We start from the raw sequence: 19,358 nt of genomic DNA on the forward strand, positions 1-19,358 counted from the left end.
AACTCATCACCACTCAACCTGACCAACTCGGCTATGTCCCCGTGCTGCAGTTCTCTGTCTTATCTAGATCATTTGCAATTGAATGGAATAGATCCCTTTTGGACAAAGTGGATTCACCTGCTGCTGCAGTGACCACAGGTGTGATAAGATCTAGAATTGGCATCTGGTGCGATCTCTCCGCTTCCACTCCAAAGAAAGTTACCTGTTTATTCCTATCATGCATTGGTTTTTGGGGTTTTCTTTGAGTAATGATGATCTCTTTAGTAGTCTGTTGGCGCCCTCTCCTGGAGGAATAGTTTGCTTGCTCTTGGACATTCTAAAAGAGAGGTCATGATAGACATTGAGCTTCTGAGCTCAATTGGGGACAGTCATGGGTGATGAATGTTTGCAACCTACTGCGAAGCCTCATACCGCAATATAAGGAACGTCAAATACTAAGAAAGGGCGGCCTATGAAAGAATTACTACTTTCAATAAGTACACTTAAACGGCTAATTGGGAATAGAAAAACTGTAAAAAGCCCTCTGAGAAAGCCCCCCTCTAACCTTTGATAGTAAGCTTTTCTGTAGTCTGCCTGTTGATGTATTTTCCGTTTGAACTGTGCACAACATGAAGAGACGGAACACTGGCGGCTTGTCACAATGCCCCCCGATGACATCACAATAGCGCTGCTGCCTAGAAAACAAGCTGCGCAGAAGAAGTTGTTCTTTGGGTGGGAGGGTGGGCTAGTGGAAGGAGGGGGCAATCTCTTTTTTTCCCGGGTGGTAGGGGGATGACAGGAGAAGGGAAGCGGGTGGTGAGAAAGGTACAGAGGGCAGGGTTTGGGGGCTGGGAAGGAAAGGGAAAAGATTAGGGTTTGGGGATGATGAAAGGGCTTTCTACGGGTAAGGATGGCAAAGGGTGGCAGTGACGGAAAGTCAGGCAACCTGTCCTGTCCGTCTTTTTGTATCGTGAATTGGAAAGACTGCAAGGGGGAGGGGAGTTGCTTGCGCCCTAAAGGAGGAGTTATTCAGATTCATTGCAGTGGGCGGCGGCTGCAAAACGCACCATTCTTCTTGTTTTTGCTCTGCAAAGCAGCCTTTTCAAGGGTTGGCTTGGGTGACAAAATGTCTTGTGTAGGCGTGGGTTTGTCTCCCTCTCGCTCTCTCTCCCTAAGATGTGTCCGGCATAGGCCAGGGTGCCACTCGAGGCCCAAACCAATTCTGGTTATCGCTTCTCGGCCTTTTGGCTAAGATCAAGTGTAGTATCTGTTCTTATCAGTTTAATATCTGATACGTCCCCTATCTGGGGACCATATATTAAATGGATTTTTAGAACAGGGAGATGGAAAAAGAGCTTGCTCTGTCCACTCCACGCATTGACCTGGTATTGCAGTACCTCCAGGAACGGTGCACCCCTTCTTAACCCAGTTTCCAAAAGCAGAACTCAATTCACCTGATTCATATTAGCCCGATTTAATGAATTGGAAGAAAGCATACGTCTTCATATGCACCTCAATTTGGCCCATTCACTTTTCACACTTCCTCCTTTTGTTTTTTATCTTTCACACTTTTGACTTTCTTTATTCATCCAAATAGCAAACTCATCACCACTCAACCTGACCAACTCGGCTATGTCCCCGTGCTGCAGTTCTCTGTCTTATCTAGATCATTTGCAATTGAATGGAATAGATCCCTTTTGGACAAAGTGGATTCACCTGCTGCTGCAGTGACCACAGGTGTGATAAGATCTAGAATTGGCATCTGGTGCGATCTCTCCGCTTCCACTCCAAAGAAAGTTACCTGTTTATTCCTATCATGCATTGGTTTTTGGGGTTTTCTTTGAGTAATGATGATCTTTTTAGTAGTCTGTTGGCGCCCTCTCCTGGAGGAATAGTTTGCTTGCTCTTGGACATTCTAAAAGAGAGGTCATGATAGACATTGAGCTTCTGAGCTCAATTGGGGACAGTCATGGGTGATGAATGTTTGCAACCTACTGCGAAGCCTCATACCGCAATATAAGGAACGTCAAATACTAAGAAAGGGCGGCCTATGAAAGAATTACTACTTTCAATAAGTACACTTAAACGGCTAATTGGGAATAGAAAAACTGTAAAAAGCCCTCTGAGAAAGCCCCCCTCTAACCTTTGATAGTAAGCTTTTCTGTAGTCTGCCTGTTGATGTATTTTCCGTTTGAACTGTGCACAACATGAAGAGACGGAACACTGGCGGCTTGTCACAATGCCCCCCGATGACATCACAATAGCGCTGCTGCCTAGAAAACAAGCTGCGCAGAAGAAGTTGTTCTTTGGGTGGGAGGGTGGGCTAGTGGAAGGAGGGGGCAATCTCTTTTTTTCCCGGGTGGTAGGGGGATGACAGGAGAAGGGAAGCGGGTGGTGAGAAAGGTACAGAGGGCAGGGTTTGGGGGCTGGGAAGGAAAGGGAAAAGATTAGGGTTTGGGGATGATGAAAGGGCTTTCTACGGGTAAGGATGGCAAAGGGTGGCAGTGACGGAAAGTCAGGCAACCTGTCCTGTCCGTCTTTTTGTATCGTGAATTGGAAAGACTGCAAGGGGGAGGGGAGTTGCTTGCGCCCTAAAGGAGGAGTTATTCAGATTCATTGCAGTGGGCGGCGGCTGCAAAACGCACCATTCTTCTTGTTTTTGCTCTGCAAAGCAGCCTTTTCAAGGGTTGGCTTGGGTGACAAAATGTCTTGTGTAGGCGTGGGTTTGTCTCCCTCTCGCTCTCTCTCCCTAAGATGTGTCCGGCATAGGCCAGGGTGCCACTCGAGGCCCAAACCAATTCTGGTTATCGCTTCTCGGCCTTTTGGCTAAGATCAAGTGTAGTATCTGTTCTTATCAGTTTAATATCTGATACGTCCCCTATCTGGGGACCATATATTAAATGGATTTTTAGAACAGGGAGATGGAAAAAGAGCTTGCTCTGTCCACTCCACGCATTGACCTGGTATTGCAGTACCTCCAGGAACGGTGCACCCCTTCTTAACCCAGTTTCCAAAAGCAGAACTCAATTCACCTGATTCATATTAGCCCGATTTAATGAATTGGAAGAAAGCATACGTCTTCATATGCACCTCAATTTGGCCCATTCACTTTTCACACTTCCTCCTTTTGTTTTTTATCTTTCACACTTTTGACTTTCTTTATTCATCCAAATAGCAAACTCATCACCACTCAACCTGACCAACTCGGCTATGTCCCCGTGCTGCAGTTCTCTGTCTTATCTAGATCATTTGCAATTGAATGGAATAGATCCCTTTTGGACAAAGTGGATTCACCTGCTGCTGCAGTGACCACAGGTGTGATAAGATCTAGAATTGGCATCTGGTGCGATCTCTCCGCTTCCACTCCAAAGAAAGTTACCTGTTTATTCCTATCATGCATTGGTTTTTGGGGTTTTCTTTGAGTAATGATGATCTCTTTAGTAGTCTGTTGGCGCCCTCTCCTGGAGGAATAGTTTGCTTGCTCTTGGACATTCTAAAAGAGAGGTCATGATAGACATTGAGCTTCTGAGCTCAATTGGGGACAGTCATGGGTGATGAATGTTTGCAACCTACTGCGAAGCCTCATACCGCAATATAAGGAACGTCAAATACTAAGAAAGGGCGGCCTATGAAAGAATTACTACTTTCAATAAGTACACTTAAACGGCTAATTGGGAATAGAAAAACTGTAAAAAGCCCTCTGAGAAAGCCCCCCTCTAACCTTTGATAGTAAGCTTTTCTGTAGTCTGCCTGTTGATGTATTTTCCGTTTGAACTGTGCACAACATGAAGAGACGGAACACTGGCGGCTTGTCACAATGCCCCCCGATGACATCACAATAGCGCTGCTGCCTAGAAAACAAGCTGCGCAGAAGAAGTTGTTCTTTGGGTGGGAGGGTGGGCTAGTGGAAGGAGGGGGCAATCTCTTTTTTTCCCGGGTGGTAGGGGGATGACAGGAGAAGGGAAGCGGGTGGTGAGAAAGGTACAGAGGGCAGGGTTTGGGGGCTGGGAATGAAAGGGAAAAGATTAGGGTTTGGGGATGATGAAAGGGCTTTCTACGGGTAAGGATGGCAAAGGGTGGCAGTGACGGAAAGTCAGGCAACCTGTCCTGTCCGTCTTTTTGTATCGTGAATTGGAAAGACTGCAAGGGGGAGGGGAGTTGCTTGCGCCCTAAAGGAGGAGTTATTCAGATTCATTGCAGTGGGCGGCGGCTGCAAAACGCACCATTCTTCTTGTTTTTGCTCTGCAAAGCAGCCTTTTCAAGGGTTGGCTTGGGTGACAAAATGTCTTGTGTAGGCGTGGGTTTGTCTCCCTCTCGCTCTCTCTCCCTAAGATGTGTCCGGCATAGGCCAGGGTGCCACTCGAGGCCCAAACCAATTCTGGTTATCGCTTCTCGGCCTTTTGGCTAAGATCAAGTGTAGTGTTGTTCGAAGAGGTGGTTTAAGCTCCAGGCCACCTTAGTACAATGATACAATGCACACTGGAAGGTTGCGCTTGCTAGTACTCTGGGTGGATAGTATATTCATCTAGAGGAAAACATGGCCCTACCAGGATCGAGGCTATTAGACTGAGTAAGGGTGGGGGGCTATGGTACAACGTGCCCCAGGACTGACGACCCTGGAGTGAGTCTGAGCTTGCTGGCTTGGGACCCCGGCAAGCCTTGGGCTCTGTAGCACACCGTACCTTGCCTTTTCATACTTTTTGAGCATATTACCCTATCCCGGCCTTCTGGCTAGGAAGGGAAATTTTTATAATCCCGGTCGGAGGTCTGGTCAGCTTTGGGCTGAGAAACTAACACCCGGTTGGAGGTCTGGGTCAGCTTCGGCTGAGAAACCAACACCCGGTTGGAGGTCTGGGTCAGCTTCGGCTGAGAAACCAACACCCGGTTGGAGGTCCGGTTAGCCTTGGGCTGAGAAACCAACACCGGTTGACGGTCCGGGCAGTTTCGGCTGCGAAACCAACAACTAGTAGCTCTCTACTCCACTTGGGTAAGATGCCTGGGTGGACGCTGGGAGCAACGACAAGGCTCAACCAGGCTTCGGCTTGGGGGAGCACCGAAGATCCCTGACCCTTGCTGTGGCCTTCTGGCTCGGAGGGACGGGGTTGATTTTTGGGGACCCTCTCCTCACGGTGGGGTCCACACGAATCCTAGCCTTTGCACTGTTTTTGGTGTGACTTCGGTCATGCATTTTTTGTGGTGCTTTGGAAAGCTTCATTAAATCAAAAATCTGTTCTTATCAGTTTAATATCTGATACGTCCCCTATCTGGGGACCATATATTAAATGGATTTTTAGAACAGGGAGATGGAAAAAGAGCTTGCTCTGTCCACTCCACGCATTGACCTGGTATTGCAGTACCTCCAGGAACGGTGCACCCCTTCTTAACCCAGTTTCCAAAAGCAGAACTCAATTCACCTGATTCATATTAGCCCGATTTAATGAATTGGAAGAAAGCATACGTCTTCATATGCACCTCAATTTGGCCCATTCACTTTTCACACTTCCTCCTTTTGTTTTTTATCTTTCACACTTTTGACTTTCTTTATTCATCCAAATAGCAAACTCATCACCACTCAACCTGACCAACTCGGCTATGTCCCCGTGCTGCAGTTCTCTGTCTTATCTAGATCATTTGCAATTGAATGGAATAGATCCCTTTTGGACAAAGTGGATTCACCTGCTGCTGCAGTGACCACAGGTGTGATAAGATCTAGAATTGGCATCTGGTGCGATCTCTCCGCTTCCACTCCAAAGAAAGTTACCTGTTTATTCCTATCATGCATTGGTTTTTGGGGTTTTCTTTGAGTAATGATGATCTCTTTAGTAGTCTGTTGGCGCCCTCTCCTGGAGGAATAGTTTGCTTGCTCTTGGACATTCTAAAAGAGAGGTCATGATAGACATTGAGCTTCTGAGCTCAATTGGGGACAGTCATGGGTGATGAATGTTTGCAACCTACTGCAAAGCCTCATACCGCAATATAAGGAACGTCAAATACTAAGAAAGGGCGGCCTATGAAAGAATTACTACTTTCAATAAGTACACTTAAACGGCTAATTGGGAATAGAAAAACTGTAAAAAGCCCTCTGAGAAAGCCCCCCTCTAACCTTTGATAGTAAGCTTTTCTGTAGTCTGCCTGTTGATGTATTTTCCGTTTGAACTGTGCACAACATGAAGAGACGGAACACTGGCGGCTTGTCACAATGCCCCCCGATGACATCACAATAGCGCTGCTGCCTAGAAAACAAGCTGCGCAGAAGAAGTTGTTCTTTGGGTGGGAGGGTGGGCTAGTGGAAGGAGGGGGCAATCTCTTTTTTTCCCGGGTGGTAGGGGGATGACAGGAGAAGGGAAGCGGGTGGTGAGAAAGGTACAGAGGGCAGGGTTTGGGGGCTGGGAAGGAAAGGGAAAAGATTAGGGTTTGGGGATGATGAAAGGGCTTTCTACGGGTAAGGATGGCAAAGGGTGGCAGTGACGGAAAGTCAGGCAACCTGTCCTGTCCGTCTTTTTGTATCGTGAATTGGAAAGACTGCAAGGGGGAGGGGAGTTGCTTGCGCCCTAAAGGAGGAGTTATTCAGATTCATTGCAGTGGGCGGCGGCTGCAAAACGCACCATTCTTCTTGTTTTTGCTCTGCAAAGCAGCCTTTTCAAGGGTTGGCTTGGGTGACAAAATGTCTTGTGTAGGCGTGGGTTTGTCTCCCTCTCGCTCTCTCTCCCTAAGATGTGTCCGGCATAGGCCAGGGTGCCACTCGAGGCCCAAACCAATTCTGGTTATCGCTTCTCGGCCTTTTGGCTAAGATCAAGTGTAGTATCTGTTCTTATCAGTTTAATATCTGATACGTCCCCTATCTGGGGACCATATATTAAATGGATTTTTAGAACAGGGAGATGGAAAAAGAGCTTGCTCTGTCCACTCCACGCATTGACCTGGTATTGCAGTACCTCCAGGAACGGTGCACCCCTTCTTAACCCAGTTTCCAAAAGCAGAACTCAATTCACCTGATTCATATTAGCCCGATTTAATGAATTGGAAGAAAGCATACGTCTTCATATGCACCTCAATTTGGCCCATTCACTTTTCACACTTCCTCCTTTTGTTTTTTATCTTTCACACTTTTGACTTTCTTTATTCATCCAAATAGCAAACTCATCACCACTCAACCTGACCAACTCGGCTATGTCCCCGTGCTGCAGTTCTCTGTCTTATCTAGATCATTTGCAATTGAATGGAATAGATCCCTTTTGGACAAAGTGGATTCACCTGCTGCTGCAGTGACCACAGGTGTGATAAGATCTAGAATTGGCATCTGGTGCGATCTCTCCGCTTCCACTCCAAAGAAAGTTACCTGTTTATTCCTATCATGCATTGGTTTTTGGGGTTTTCTTTGAGTAATGATGATCTCTTTAGTAGTCTGTTGGCGCCCTCTCCTGGAGGAATAGTTTGCTTGCTCTTGGACATTCTAAAAGAGAGGTCATGATAGACATTGAGCTTCTGAGCTCAATTGGGGACAGTCATGGGTGATGAATGTTTGCAACCTACTGCGAAGCCTCATACCGCAATATAAGGAACGTCAAATACTAAGAAAGGGCGGCCTATGAAAGAATTACTACTTTCAATAAGTACACTTAAACGGCTAATTGGGAATAGAAAAACTGTAAAAAGCCCTCTGAGAAAGCCCCCCTCTAACCTTTGATAGTAAGCTTTTCTGTAGTCTGCCTGTTGATGTATTTTCCGTTTGAACTGTGCACAACATGAAGAGACGGAACACTGGCGGCTTGTCACAATGCCCCCCGATGACATCACAATAGCGCTGCTGCCTAGAAAACAAGCTGCGCAGAAGAAGTTGTTCTTTGGGTGGGAGGGTGGGCTAGTGGAAGGAGGGGGCAATCTCTTTTTTTCCCGGGTGGTAGGGGGATGACAGGAGAAGGGAAGCGGGTGGTGAGAAAGGTACAGAGGGCAGGGTTTGGGGGCTGGGAAGGAAAGGGAAAAGATTAGGGTTTGGGGATGATGAAAGGGCTTTCTACGGGTAAGGATGGCAAAGGGTGGCAGTGACGGAAAGTCAGGCAACCTGTCCTGTCCGTCTTTTTGTATCGTGAATTGGAAAGACTGCAAGGGGGAGGGGAGTTGCTTGCGCCCTAAAGGAGGAGTTATTCAGATTCATTGCAGTGGGCGGCGGCTGCAAAACGCACCATTCTTCTTGTTTTTGCTCTGCAAAGCAGCCTTTTCAAGGGTTGGCTTGGGTGACAAAATGTCTTGTGTAGGCGTGGGTTTGTCTCCCTCTCGCTCTCTCTCCCTAAGATGTGTCCGGCATAGGCCAGGGTGCCACTCGAGGCCCAAACCAATTCTGGTTATCGCTTCTCGGCCTTTTGGCTAAGATCAAGTGTAGTATCTGTTCTTATCAGTTTAATATCTGATACGTCCCCTATCTGGGGACCATATATTAAATGGATTTTTAGAACAGGGAGATGGAAAAAGAGCTTGCTCTGTCCACTCCACGCATTGACCTGGTATTGCAGTACCTCCAGGAACGGTGCACCCCTTCTTAACCCAGTTTCCAAAAGCAGAACTCAATTCACCTGATTCATATTAGCCCGATTTAATGAATTGGAAGAAAGCATACGTCTTCATATGCACCTCAATTTGGCCCATTCACTTTTCACACTTCCTCCTTTTGTTTTTTATCTTTCACACTTTTGACTTTCTTTATTCATCCAAATAGCAAACTCATCACCACTCAACCTGACCAACTCGGCTATGTCCCCGTGCTGCAGTTCTCTGTCTTATCTAGATCATTTGCAATTGAATGGAATAGATCCCTTTTGGACAAAGTGGATTCACCTGCTGCTGCAGTGACCACAGGTGTGATAAGATCTAGAATTGGCATCTGGTGCGATCTCTCCGCTTCCACTCCAAAGAAAGTTACCTGTTTATTCCTATCATGCATTGGTTTTTGGGGTTTTCTTTGAGTAATGATGATCTCTTTAGTAGTCTGTTGGCGCCCTCTCCTGGAGGAATAGTTTGCTTGCTCTTGGACATTCTAAAAGAGAGGTCATGATAGACATTGAGCTTCTGAGCTCAATTGGGGACAGTCATGGGTGATGAATGTTTGCAACCTACTGCGAAGCCTCATACCGCAATATAAGGAACGTCAAATACTAAGAAAGGGCGGCCTATGAAAGAATTACTACTTTCAATAAGTACACTTAAACGGCTAATTGGGAATAGAAAAACTGTAAAAAGCCCTCTGAGAAAGCCCCCCTCTAACCTTTGATAGTAAGCTTTTCTGTAGTCTGCCTGTTGATGTATTTTCCGTTTGAACTGTGCACAACATGAAGAGACGGAACACTGGCGGCTTGTCACAATGCCCCCCGATGACATCACAATAGCGCTGCTGCCTAGAAAACAAGCTGCGCAGAAGAAGTTGTTCTTTGGGTGGGAGGGTGGGCTAGTGGAAGGAGGGGGCAATCTCTTTTTTTCCCGGGTGGTAGGGGGATGACAGGAGAAGGGAAGCGGGTGGTGAGAAAGGTACAGAGGGCAGGGTTTGGGGGCTGGGAAGGAAAGGGAAAAGATTAGGGTTTGGGGATGATGAAAGGGCTTTCTACGGGTAAGGATGGCAAAGGGTGGCAGTGACGGAAAGTCAGGCAACCTGTCCTGTCCGTCTTTTTGTATCGTGAATTGGAAAGACTGCAAGGGGGAGGGGAGTTGCTTGCGCCCTAAAGGAGGAGTTATTCAGATTCATTGCAGTGGGCGGCGGCTGCAAAACGCACCATTCTTCTTGTTTTTGCTCTGCAAAGCAGCCTTTTCAAGGGTTGGCTTGGGTGACAAAATGTCTTGTGTAGGCGTGGGTTTGTCTCCCTCTCGCTCTCTCTCCCTAAGATGTGTCCGGCATAGGCCAGGGTGCCACTCGAGGCCCAAACCAATTCTGGTTATCGCTTCTCGGCCTTTTGGCTAAGATCAAGTGTAGTATCTGTTCTTATCAGTTTAATATCTGATACGTCCCCTATCTGGGGACCATATATTAAATGGATTTTTAGAACAGGGAGATGGAAAAAGAGCTTGCTCTGTCCACTCCACGCATTGACCTGGTATTGCAGTACCTCCAGGAACGGTGCACCCCTTCTTAACCCAGTTTCCAAAAGCAGAACTCAATTCACCTGATTCATATTAGCCCGATTTAATGAATTGGAAGAAAGCATACGTCTTCATATGCACCTCAATTTGGCCCATTCACTTTTCACACTTCCTCCTTTTGTTTTTTATCTTTCACACTTTTGACTTTCTTTATTCATCCAAATAGCAAACTCATCACCACTCAACCTGACCAACTCGGCTATGTCCCCGTGCTGCAGTTCTCTGTCTTATCTAGATCATTTGCAATTGAATGGAATAGATCCCTTTTGGACAAAGTGGATTCACCTGCTGCTGCAGTGACCACAGGTGTGATAAGATCTAGAATTGGCATCTGGTGCGATCTCTCCGCTTCCACTCCAAAGAAAGTTACCTGTTTATTCCTATCATGCATTGGTTTTTGGGGTTTTCTTTGAGTAATGATGATCTCTTTAGTAGTCTGTTGGCGCCCTCTCCTGGAGGAATAGTTTGCTTGCTCTTGGACATTCTAAAAGAGAGGTCATGATAGACATTGAGCTTCTGAGCTCAATTGGGGACAGTCATGGGTGATGAATGTTTGCAACCTACTGCGAAGCCTCATACCGCAATATAAGGAACGTCAAATACTAAGAAAGGGCGGCCTATGAAAGAATTACTACTTTCAATAAGTACACTTAAACGGCTAATTGGGAATAGAAAAACTGTAAAAAGCCCTCTGAGAAAGCCCCCCTCTAACCTTTGATAGTAAGCTTTTCTGTAGTCTGCCTGTTGATGTATTTTCCGTTTGAACTGTGCACAACATGAAGAGACGGAACACTGGCGGCTTGTCACAATGCCCCCCGATGACATCACAATAGCGCTGCTGCCTAGAAAACAAGCTGCGCAGAAGAAGTTGTTCTTTGGGTGGGAGGGTGGGCTAGTGGAAGGAGGGGGCAATCTCTTTTTTTCCCGGGTGGTAGGGGGATGACAGGAGAAGGGAAGCGGGTGGTGAGAAAGGTACAGAGGGCAGGGTTTGGGGGCTGGGAAGGAAAGGGAAAAGATTAGGGTTTGGGGATGATGAAAGGGCTTTCTACGGGTAAGGATGGCAAAGGGTGGCAGTGACGGAAAGTCAGGCAACCTGTCCTGTCCGTCTTTTTGTATCGTGAATTGGAAAGACTGCAAGGGGGAGGGGAGTTGCTTGCGCCCTAAAGGAGGAGTTATTCAGATTCATTGCAGTGGGCGGCGGCTGCAAAACGCACCATTCTTCTTGTTTTTGCTCTGCAAAGCAGCCTTTTCAAGGGTTGGCTTGGGTGACAAAATGTCTTGTGTAGGCGTGGGTTTGTCTCCCTCTCGCTCTCTCTCCCTAAGATGTGTCCGGCATAGGCCAGGGTGCCACTCGAGGCCCAAACCAATTCTGGTTATCGCTTCTCGGCCTTTTGGCTAAGATCAAGTGTAGTATCTGTTCTTATCAGTTTAATATCTGATACGTCCCCTATCTGGGGACCATATATTAAATGGATTTTTAGAACAGGGAGATGGAAAAAGAGCTTGCTCTGTCCACTCCACGCATTGACCTGGTATTGCAGTACCTCCAGGAACGGTGCACCCCTTCTTAACCCAGTTTCCAAAAGCAGAACTCAATTCACCTGATTCATATTAGCCCGATTTAATGAATTGGAAGAAAGCATACGTCTTCATATGCACCTCAATTTGGCCCATTCACTTTTCACACTTCCTCCTTTTGTTTTTTATCTTTCACACTTTTGACTTTCTTTATTCATCCAAATAGCAAACTCATCACCACTCAACCTGACCAACTCGGCTATGTCCCCGTGCTGCAGTTCTCTGTCTTATCTAGATCATTTGCAATTGAATGGAATAGATCCCTTTTGGACAAAGTGGATTCACCTGCTGCTGCAGTGACCACAGGTGTGATAAGATCTAGAATTGGCATCTGGTGCGATCTCTCCGCTTCCACTCCAAAGAAAGTTACCTGTTTATTCCTATCATGCATTGGTTTTTGGGGTTTTCTTTGAGTAATGATGATCTCTTTAGTAGTCTGTTGGCGCCCTCTCCTGGAGGAATAGTTTGCTTGCTCTTGGACATTCTAAAAGAGAGGTCATGATAGACATTGAGCTTCTGAGCTCAATTGGGGACAGTCATGGGTGATGAATGTTTGCAACCTACTGCGAAGCCTCATACCGCAATATAAGGAACGTCAAATACTAAGAAAGGGCGGCCTATGAAAGAATTACTACTTTCAATAAGTACACTTAAACGGCTAATTGGGAATAGAAAAACTGTAAAAAGCCCTCTGAGAAAGCCCCCCTCTAACCTTTGATAGTAAGCTTTTCTGTAGTCTGCCTGTTGATGTATTTTCCGTTTGAACTGTGCACAACATGAAGAGACGGAACACTGGCGGCTTGTCACAATGCCCCCCGATGACATCACAATAGCGCTGCTGCCTAGAAAACAAGCTGCGCAGAAGAAGTTGTTCTTTGGGTGGGAGGGTGGGCTAGTGGAAGGAGGGGGCAATCTCTTTTTTTCCCGGGTGGTAGGGGGATGACAGGAGAAGGGAAGCGGGTGGTGAGAAAGGTACAGAGGGCAGGGTTTGGGGGCTGGGAAGGAAAGGGAAAAGATTAGGGTTTGGGGATGATGAAAGGGCTTTCTACGGGTAAGGATGGCAAAGGGTGGCAGTGACGGAAAGTCAGGCAACCTGTCCTGTCCGTCTTTTTGTATCGTGAATTGGAAAGACTGCAAGGGGGAGGGGAGTTGCTTGCGCCCTAAAGGAGGAGTTATTCAGATTCATTGCAGTGGGCGGCGGCTGCAAAACGCACCATTCTTCTTGTTTTTGCTCTGCAAAGCAGCCTTTTCAAGGGTTGGCTTGGGTGACAAAATGTCTTGTGTAGGCGTGGGTTTGTCTCCCTCTCGCTCTCTCTCCCTAAGATGTGTCCGGCATAGGCCAGGGTGCCACTCGAGGCCCAAACCAATTCTGGTTATCGCTTCTCGGCCTTTTGGCTAAGATCAAGTGTAGTATCTGTTCTTATCAGTTTAATATCTGATACGTCCCCTATCTGGGGACCATATATTAAATGGATTTTTAGAACAGGGAGATGGAAAAAGAGCTTGCTCTGTCCACTCCACGCATTGACCTGGTATTGCAGTACCTCCAGGAACGGTGCACCCCTTCTTAACCCAGTTTCCAAAAGCAGAACTCAATTCACCTGATTCATATTAGCCCGATTTAATGAATTGGAAGAAAGCATACGTCTTCATATGCACCTCAATTTGGCCCATTCACTTTTCACACTTCCTCCTTTTGTTTTTTATCTTTCACACTTTTGACTTTCTTTATTCATCCAAATAGCAAACTCATCACCACTCAACCTGACCAACTCGGCTATGTCCCCGTGCTGCAGTTCTCTGTCTTATCTAGATCATTTGCAATTGAATGGAATAGATCCCTTTTGGACAAAGTGGATTCACCTGCTGCTGCAGTGACCACAGGTGTGATAAGATCTAGAATTGGCATCTGGTGCGATCTCTCCGCTTCCACTCCAAAGAAAGTTACCTGTTTATTCCTATCATGCATTGGTTTTTGGGGTTTTCTTTGAGTAATGATGATCTCTTTAGTAGTCTGTTGGCGCCCTCTCCTGGAGGAATAGTTTGCTTGCTCTTGGACATTCTAAAAGAGAGGTCATGATAGACATTGAGCTTCTGAGCTCAATTGGGGACAGTCATGGGTGATGAATGTTTGCAACCTACTGCGAAGCCTCATACCGCAATATAAGGAACGTCAAATACTAAGAAAGGGCGGCCTATGAAAGAATTACTACTTTCAATAAGTACACTTAAACGGCTAATTGGGAATAGAAAAACTGTAAAAAGCCCTCTGAGAAAGCCCCCCTCTAACCTTTGATAGTAAGCTTTTCTGTAGTCTGCCTGTTGATGTATTTTCCGTTTGAACTGTGCACAACATGAAGAGACGGAACACTGGCGGCTTGTCACAATGCCCCCCGATGACATCACAATAGCGCTGCTGCCTAGAAAACAAGCTGCGCAGAAGAAGTTGTTCTTTGGGTGGGAGGGTGGGCTAGTGGAAGGAGGGGGCAATCTCTTTTTTTCCCGGGTGGTAGGGGGATGACAGGAGAAGGGAAGCGGGTGGTGAGAAAGGTACAGAGGGCAGGGTTTGGGGGCTGGGAAGGAAAGGGAAAAGATTAGGGTTTGGGGATGATGAAAGGGCTTTCTACGGGTAAGGATGGCAAAGGGTGGCAGTGACGGAAAGTCAGGCAACCTGTCCTGTCCGTCTTTTTGTATCGTGAATTGGAAAGACTGCAAGGGGGAGGGGAGTTGCTTGCGCCCTAAAGGAGGAGTTATTCAGATTCATTGCAGTGGGCGGCGGCTGCAAAACGCACCATTCTTCTTGTTTTTGCTCTGCAAAGCAGCCTTTTCAAGGGTTGGCTTGGGTGACAAAATGTCTTGTGTAGGCGTGGGTTTGTCTCCCTCTCGCTCTCTCTCCCTAAGATGTGTCCGGCATAGGCCAGGGTGCCACTCGAGGCCCAAACCAATTCTGGTTATCGCTTCTCGGCCTTTTGGCTAAGATCAAGTGTAGTATCTGTTCTTATCAGTTTAATATCTGATACGTCCCCTATCTGGGGACCATATATTAAATGGATTTTTAGAACAGGGAGATGGAAAAAGAGCTTGCTCTGTCCACTCCACGCATTGACCTGGTATTGCAGTACCTCCAGGAACGGTGCACCCCTTCTTAACCCAGTTTCCAAAAGCAGAACTCAATTCACCTGATTCATATTAGCCCGATTTAATGAATTGGAAGAAAGCATACGTCTTCATATGCACCTCAATTTGGCCCATTCACTTTTCACACTTCCTCCTTTTGTTTTTTATCTTTCACACTTTTGACTTTCTTTATTCATCCAAATAGCAAACTCATCACCACTCAACCTGACCAACTCGGCTATGTCCCCGTGCTGCAGTTCTCTGTCTTATCTAGATCATTTGCAATTGAATGGAATAGATCCCTTTTGGACAAAGTGGATTCACCTGCTGCTGCAGTGACCACAGGTGTGATAAGATCTAGAATTGGCATCTGGTGCGATCTCTCCGCTTCCACTCCAAAGAAAGTTACCTGTTTATTCCTATCATGCATTGGTTTTTGGGGTTTTCTTTGAGTAATGATGATCTCTTTAGTAGTCTGTTGGCGCCCTCTCCTGGAGGAATAGTTTGCTTGCTCTTGGACATTCTAAAAGAGAGGTCATGATAGACATTGAGCTTCTGAGCTCAATTGGGGACAGTCATGGGTGATGAATGTTTGCAACCTACTGCGAAGCCTCATACCGCAATATAAGGAACGTCAAATACTAAGAAAGGGCGGCCTATGAAAGAATTACTACTTTCAATAAGTACACTTAAACGGCTAATTGGGAATAGAAAAACTGTAAAAAGCCCTCTGAGAAAGCCCCCCTCTAACCTTTGATAGTAAGCTTTTCTGTAGTCTGCCTGTTGATGTATTTTCCGTTTGAACTGTGCACAACATGAAGAGACGGAACACTGGCGGCTTGTCACAATGCCCCCCGATGACATCACAATAGCGCTGCTGCCTAGAAAACAAGCTGCGCAGAAGAAGTTGTTCTTTGGGTGGGAGGGTGGGCTAGTGGAAGGAGGGGGCAATCTCTTTTTTTCCCGGGTGGTAGGGGGATGACAGGAGAAGGGAAGCGGGTGGTGAGAAAGGTACAGAGGGCAGGGTTTGGGGGCTGGGAAGGAAAGGGAAAAGATTAGGGTTTGGGGATGATGAAAGGGCTTTCTACGGGTAAGGATGGCAAAGGGTGGCAGTGACGGAAAGTCAGGCAACCTGTCCTGTCCGTCTTTTTGTATCGTGAATTGGAAAGACTGCAAGGGGGAGGGGAGTTGCTTGCGCCCTAAAGGAGGAGTTATTCAGATTCATTGCAGTGGGCGGCGGCTGCAAAACGCACCATTCTTCTTGTTTTTGCTCTGCAAAGCAGCCTTTTCAAGGGTTGGCTTGGGTGACAAAATGTCTTGTGTAGGCGTGGGTTTGTCTCCCTCTCGCTCTCTCTCCCTAAGATGTGTCCGGCATAGGCCAGGGTGCCACTCGAGGCCCAAACCAATTCTGGTTATCGCTTCTCGGCCTTTTGGCTAAGATCAAGTGTAGTATCTGTTCTTATCAGTTTAATATCTGATACGTCCCCTATCTGGGGACCATATATTAAATGGATTTTTAGAACAGGGAGATGGAAAAAGAGCTTGCTCTGTCCACTCCACGCATTGACCTGGTATTGCAGTACCTCCAGGAACGGTGCACCCCTTCTTAACCCAGTTTCCAAAAGCAGAACTCAATTCACCTGATTCATATTAGCCCGATTTAATGAATTGGAAGAAAGCATACGTCTTCATATGCACCTCAATTTGGCCCATTCACTTTTCACACTTCCTCCTTTTGTTTTTTATCTTTCACACTTTTGACTTTCTTTATTCATCCAAATAGCAAACTCATCACCACTCAACCTGACCAACTCGGCTATGTCCCCGTGCTGCAGTTCTCTGTCTTATCTAGATCATTTGCAATTGAATGGAATAGATCCCTTTTGGACAAAGTGGATTCACCTGCTGCTGCAGTGACCACAGGTGTGATAAGATCTAGAATTGGCATCTGGTGCGATCTCTCCGCTTCCACTCCAAAGAAAGTTACCTGTTTATTCCTATCATGCATTGGTTTTTGGGGTTTTCTTTGAGTAATGATGATCTCTTTAGTAGTCTGTTGGCGCCCTCTCCTGGAGGAATAGTTTGCTTGCTCTTGGACATTCTAAAAGAGAGGTCATGATAGACATTGAGCTTCTGAGCTCAATTGGGGACAGTCATGGGTGATGAATGTTTGCAACCTACTGCGAAGCCTCATACCGCAATATAAGGAACGTCAAATACTAAGAAAGGGCGGCCTATGAAAGAATTACTACTTTCAATAAGTACACTTAAACGGCTAATTGGGAATAGAAAAACTGTAAAAAGCCCTCTGAGAAAGCCCCCCTCTAACCTTTGATAGTAAGCTTTTCTGTAGTCTGCCTGTTGATGTATTTTCCGTTTGAACTGTGCACAACATGAAGAGACGGAACACTGGCGGCTTGTCACAATGCCCCCCGATGACATCACAATAGCGCTGCTGCCTAGAAAACAAGCTGCGCAGAAGAAGTTGTTCTTTGGGTGGGAGGGTGGGCTAGTGGAAGGAGGGGGCAATCTCTTTTTTTCCCGGGTGGTAGGGGGATGACAGGAGAAGGGAAGCGGGTGGTGAGAAAGGTACAGAGGGCAGGGTTTGGGGGCTGGGAAGGAAAGGGAAAAGATTAGGGTTTGGGGATGATGAAAGGGCTTTCTACGGGTAAGGATGGCAAAGGGTGGCAGTGACGGAAAGTCAGGCAACCTGTCCTGTCCGTCTTTTTGTATCGTGAATTGGAAAGACTGCAAGGGGGAGGGGAGTTGCTTGCGCCCTAAAGGAGGAGTTATTCAGATTCATTGCAGTGGGCGGCGGCTGCAAAACGCACCATTCTTCTTGTTTTTGCTCTGCAAAGCAGCCTTTTCAAGGGTTGGCTTGGGTGACAAAATGTCTTGTGTAGGCGTGGGTTTGTCTCCCTCTCGCTCTCTCTCCCTAAGATGTGTCCGGCATAGGCCAGGGTGCCACTCGAGGCCCAAACCAATTCTGGTTATCGCTTCTCGGCCTTTTGGCTAAGATCAAGTGTAGTATCTGTTCTTATCAGTTTAATATCTGATACGTCCCCTATCTGGGGACCATATATTAAATGGATTTTTAGAACAGGGAGATGGAAAAAGAGCTTGCTCTGTCCACTCCACGCATTGACCTGGTATTGCAGTACCTCCAGGAACGGTGCACCCCTTCTTAACCCAGTTTCCAAAAGCAGAACTCAATTCACCTGATTCATATTAGCCCGATTTAATGAATTGGAAGAAAGCATACGTCTTCATATGCACCTCAATTTGGCCCATTCACTTTTCACACTTCCTCCTTTTGTTTTTTATCTTTCACACTTTTGACTTTCTTTATTCATCCAAATAGCAAACTCATCACCACTCAACCTGACCAACTCGGCTATGTCCCCGTGCTGCAGTTCTCTGTCTTATCTAGATCATTTGCAATTGAATGGAATAGATCCCTTTTGGACAAAGTGGATTCACCTGCTGCTGCAGTGACCACAGGTGTGATAAGATCTAGAATTGGCATCTGGTGCGATCTCTCCGCTTCCACTCCAAAGAAAGTTACCTGTTTATTCCTATCATGCATTGGTTTTTGGGGTTTTCTTTGAGTAATGATGATCTCTTTAGTAGTCTGTTGGCGCCCTCTCCTGGAGGAATAGTTTGCTTGCTCTTGGACATTCTAAAAGAGAGGTCATGATAGACATTGAGCTTCTGAGCTCAATTGGGGACAGTCATGGGTGATGAATGTTTGCAACCTACTGCGAAGCCTCATACCGCAATATAAGGAACGTCAAATACTAAGAAAGGGCGGCCTATGAAAGAATTACTACTTTCAATAAGTACACTTAAACGGCTAATTGGGAATAGAAAAACTGTAAAAAGCCCTCTGAGAAAGCCCCCCTCTAACCTTTGATAGTAAGCTTTTCTGTAGTCTGCCTGTTGATGTATTTTCCGTTTGAACTGTGCACAACATGAAGAGACGGAACACTGGCGGCTTGTCACAATGCCCCCCGATGACATCACAATAGCGCTGCTGCCTAGAAAACAAGCTGCGCAGAAGAAGTTGTTCTTTGGGTGGGAGGGTGGGCTAGTGGAAGGAGGGGGCAATCTCTTTTTTTCCCGGGTGGTAGGGGGATGACAGGAGAAGGGAAGCGGGTGGTGAGAAAGGTACAGAGGGCAGGGTTTGGGGGCTGGGAAGGAAAGGGAAAAGATTAGGGTTTGGGGATGATGAAAGGGCTTTCTACGGGTAAGGATGGCAAAGGGTGGCAGTGACGGAAAGTCAGGCAACCTGTCCTGTCCGTCTTTTTGTATCGTGAATTGGAAAGACTGCAAGGGGGAGGGGAGTTGCTTGCGCCCTAAAGGAGGAGTTATTCAGATTCATTGCAGTGGGCGGCGGCTGCAAAACGCACCATTCTTCTTGTTTTTGCTCTGCAAAGCAGCCTTTTCAAGGGTTGGCTTGGGTGACAAAATGTCTTGTGTAGGCGTGGGTTTGTCTCCCTCTCGCTCTCTCTCCCTAAGATGTGTCCGGCATAGGCCAGGGTGCCACTCGAGGCCCAAAC

General features: G+C 46.7%; 11 non-coding genes across 11 annotated transcripts; all 11 read left to right on the plus strand.

Moving 5' to 3' along the window:
• The first annotated feature begins 1,207 nt into the window (after positions 1–1,207).
• On the plus strand, positions 1,208–1,398 carry LOC142280484 (U2 spliceosomal RNA). The gene has a single exon (XR_012742751.1). It is a non-coding gene; the product is annotated as a U2 spliceosomal RNA (small nuclear RNA).
• Positions 1,399–2,785: 1,387 nt separating this feature from the next.
• LOC142280485 (U2 spliceosomal RNA) lies at positions 2,786–2,976 on the plus strand. The gene has a single exon (XR_012742752.1). It is a non-coding gene; the product is annotated as a U2 spliceosomal RNA (small nuclear RNA).
• Positions 2,977–5,165: 2,189 nt separating this feature from the next.
• On the plus strand, positions 5,166–5,358 carry LOC142280496 (U2 spliceosomal RNA). Its single transcript, XR_012742762.1, has one exon. It is a non-coding gene; the product is annotated as a U2 spliceosomal RNA (small nuclear RNA).
• Positions 5,359–6,745: 1,387 nt separating this feature from the next.
• Positions 6,746–6,936, plus strand: LOC142280486 (U2 spliceosomal RNA). The gene has a single exon (XR_012742753.1). It is a non-coding gene; the product is annotated as a U2 spliceosomal RNA (small nuclear RNA).
• Positions 6,937–8,323: 1,387 nt separating this feature from the next.
• Positions 8,324–8,514, plus strand: LOC142280487 (U2 spliceosomal RNA). The gene has a single exon (XR_012742754.1). It is a non-coding gene; the product is annotated as a U2 spliceosomal RNA (small nuclear RNA).
• A 1,387-nt stretch (positions 8,515–9,901) lies between these two features.
• On the plus strand, positions 9,902–10,092 carry LOC142280488 (U2 spliceosomal RNA). The gene has a single exon (XR_012742755.1). It is a non-coding gene; the product is annotated as a U2 spliceosomal RNA (small nuclear RNA).
• Positions 10,093–11,479: 1,387 nt separating this feature from the next.
• Positions 11,480–11,670, plus strand: LOC142280489 (U2 spliceosomal RNA). The gene has a single exon (XR_012742756.1). It is a non-coding gene; the product is annotated as a U2 spliceosomal RNA (small nuclear RNA).
• Positions 11,671–13,057: 1,387 nt separating this feature from the next.
• On the plus strand, positions 13,058–13,248 carry LOC142280492 (U2 spliceosomal RNA). The gene has a single exon (XR_012742758.1). It is a non-coding gene; the product is annotated as a U2 spliceosomal RNA (small nuclear RNA).
• Positions 13,249–14,635: 1,387 nt separating this feature from the next.
• On the plus strand, positions 14,636–14,826 carry LOC142280493 (U2 spliceosomal RNA). Its single transcript, XR_012742759.1, has one exon. It is a non-coding gene; the product is annotated as a U2 spliceosomal RNA (small nuclear RNA).
• Positions 14,827–16,213: 1,387 nt separating this feature from the next.
• LOC142280494 (U2 spliceosomal RNA) lies at positions 16,214–16,404 on the plus strand. Its single transcript, XR_012742760.1, has one exon. It is a non-coding gene; the product is annotated as a U2 spliceosomal RNA (small nuclear RNA).
• Positions 16,405–17,791: 1,387 nt separating this feature from the next.
• LOC142280495 (U2 spliceosomal RNA) lies at positions 17,792–17,982 on the plus strand. Its single transcript, XR_012742761.1, has one exon. It is a non-coding gene; the product is annotated as a U2 spliceosomal RNA (small nuclear RNA).
• The last annotated feature ends 1,376 nt before the right edge of the window (positions 17,983–19,358 follow it).

Source organism: Anomaloglossus baeobatrachus, unplaced genomic scaffold (assembly GCF_048569485.1).
Source record: "Anomaloglossus baeobatrachus isolate aAnoBae1 unplaced genomic scaffold, aAnoBae1.hap1 Scaffold_4526, whole genome shotgun sequence".
NCBI classification, from domain to species: domain Eukaryota; kingdom Metazoa; phylum Chordata; class Amphibia; order Anura; family Aromobatidae; genus Anomaloglossus; species Anomaloglossus baeobatrachus.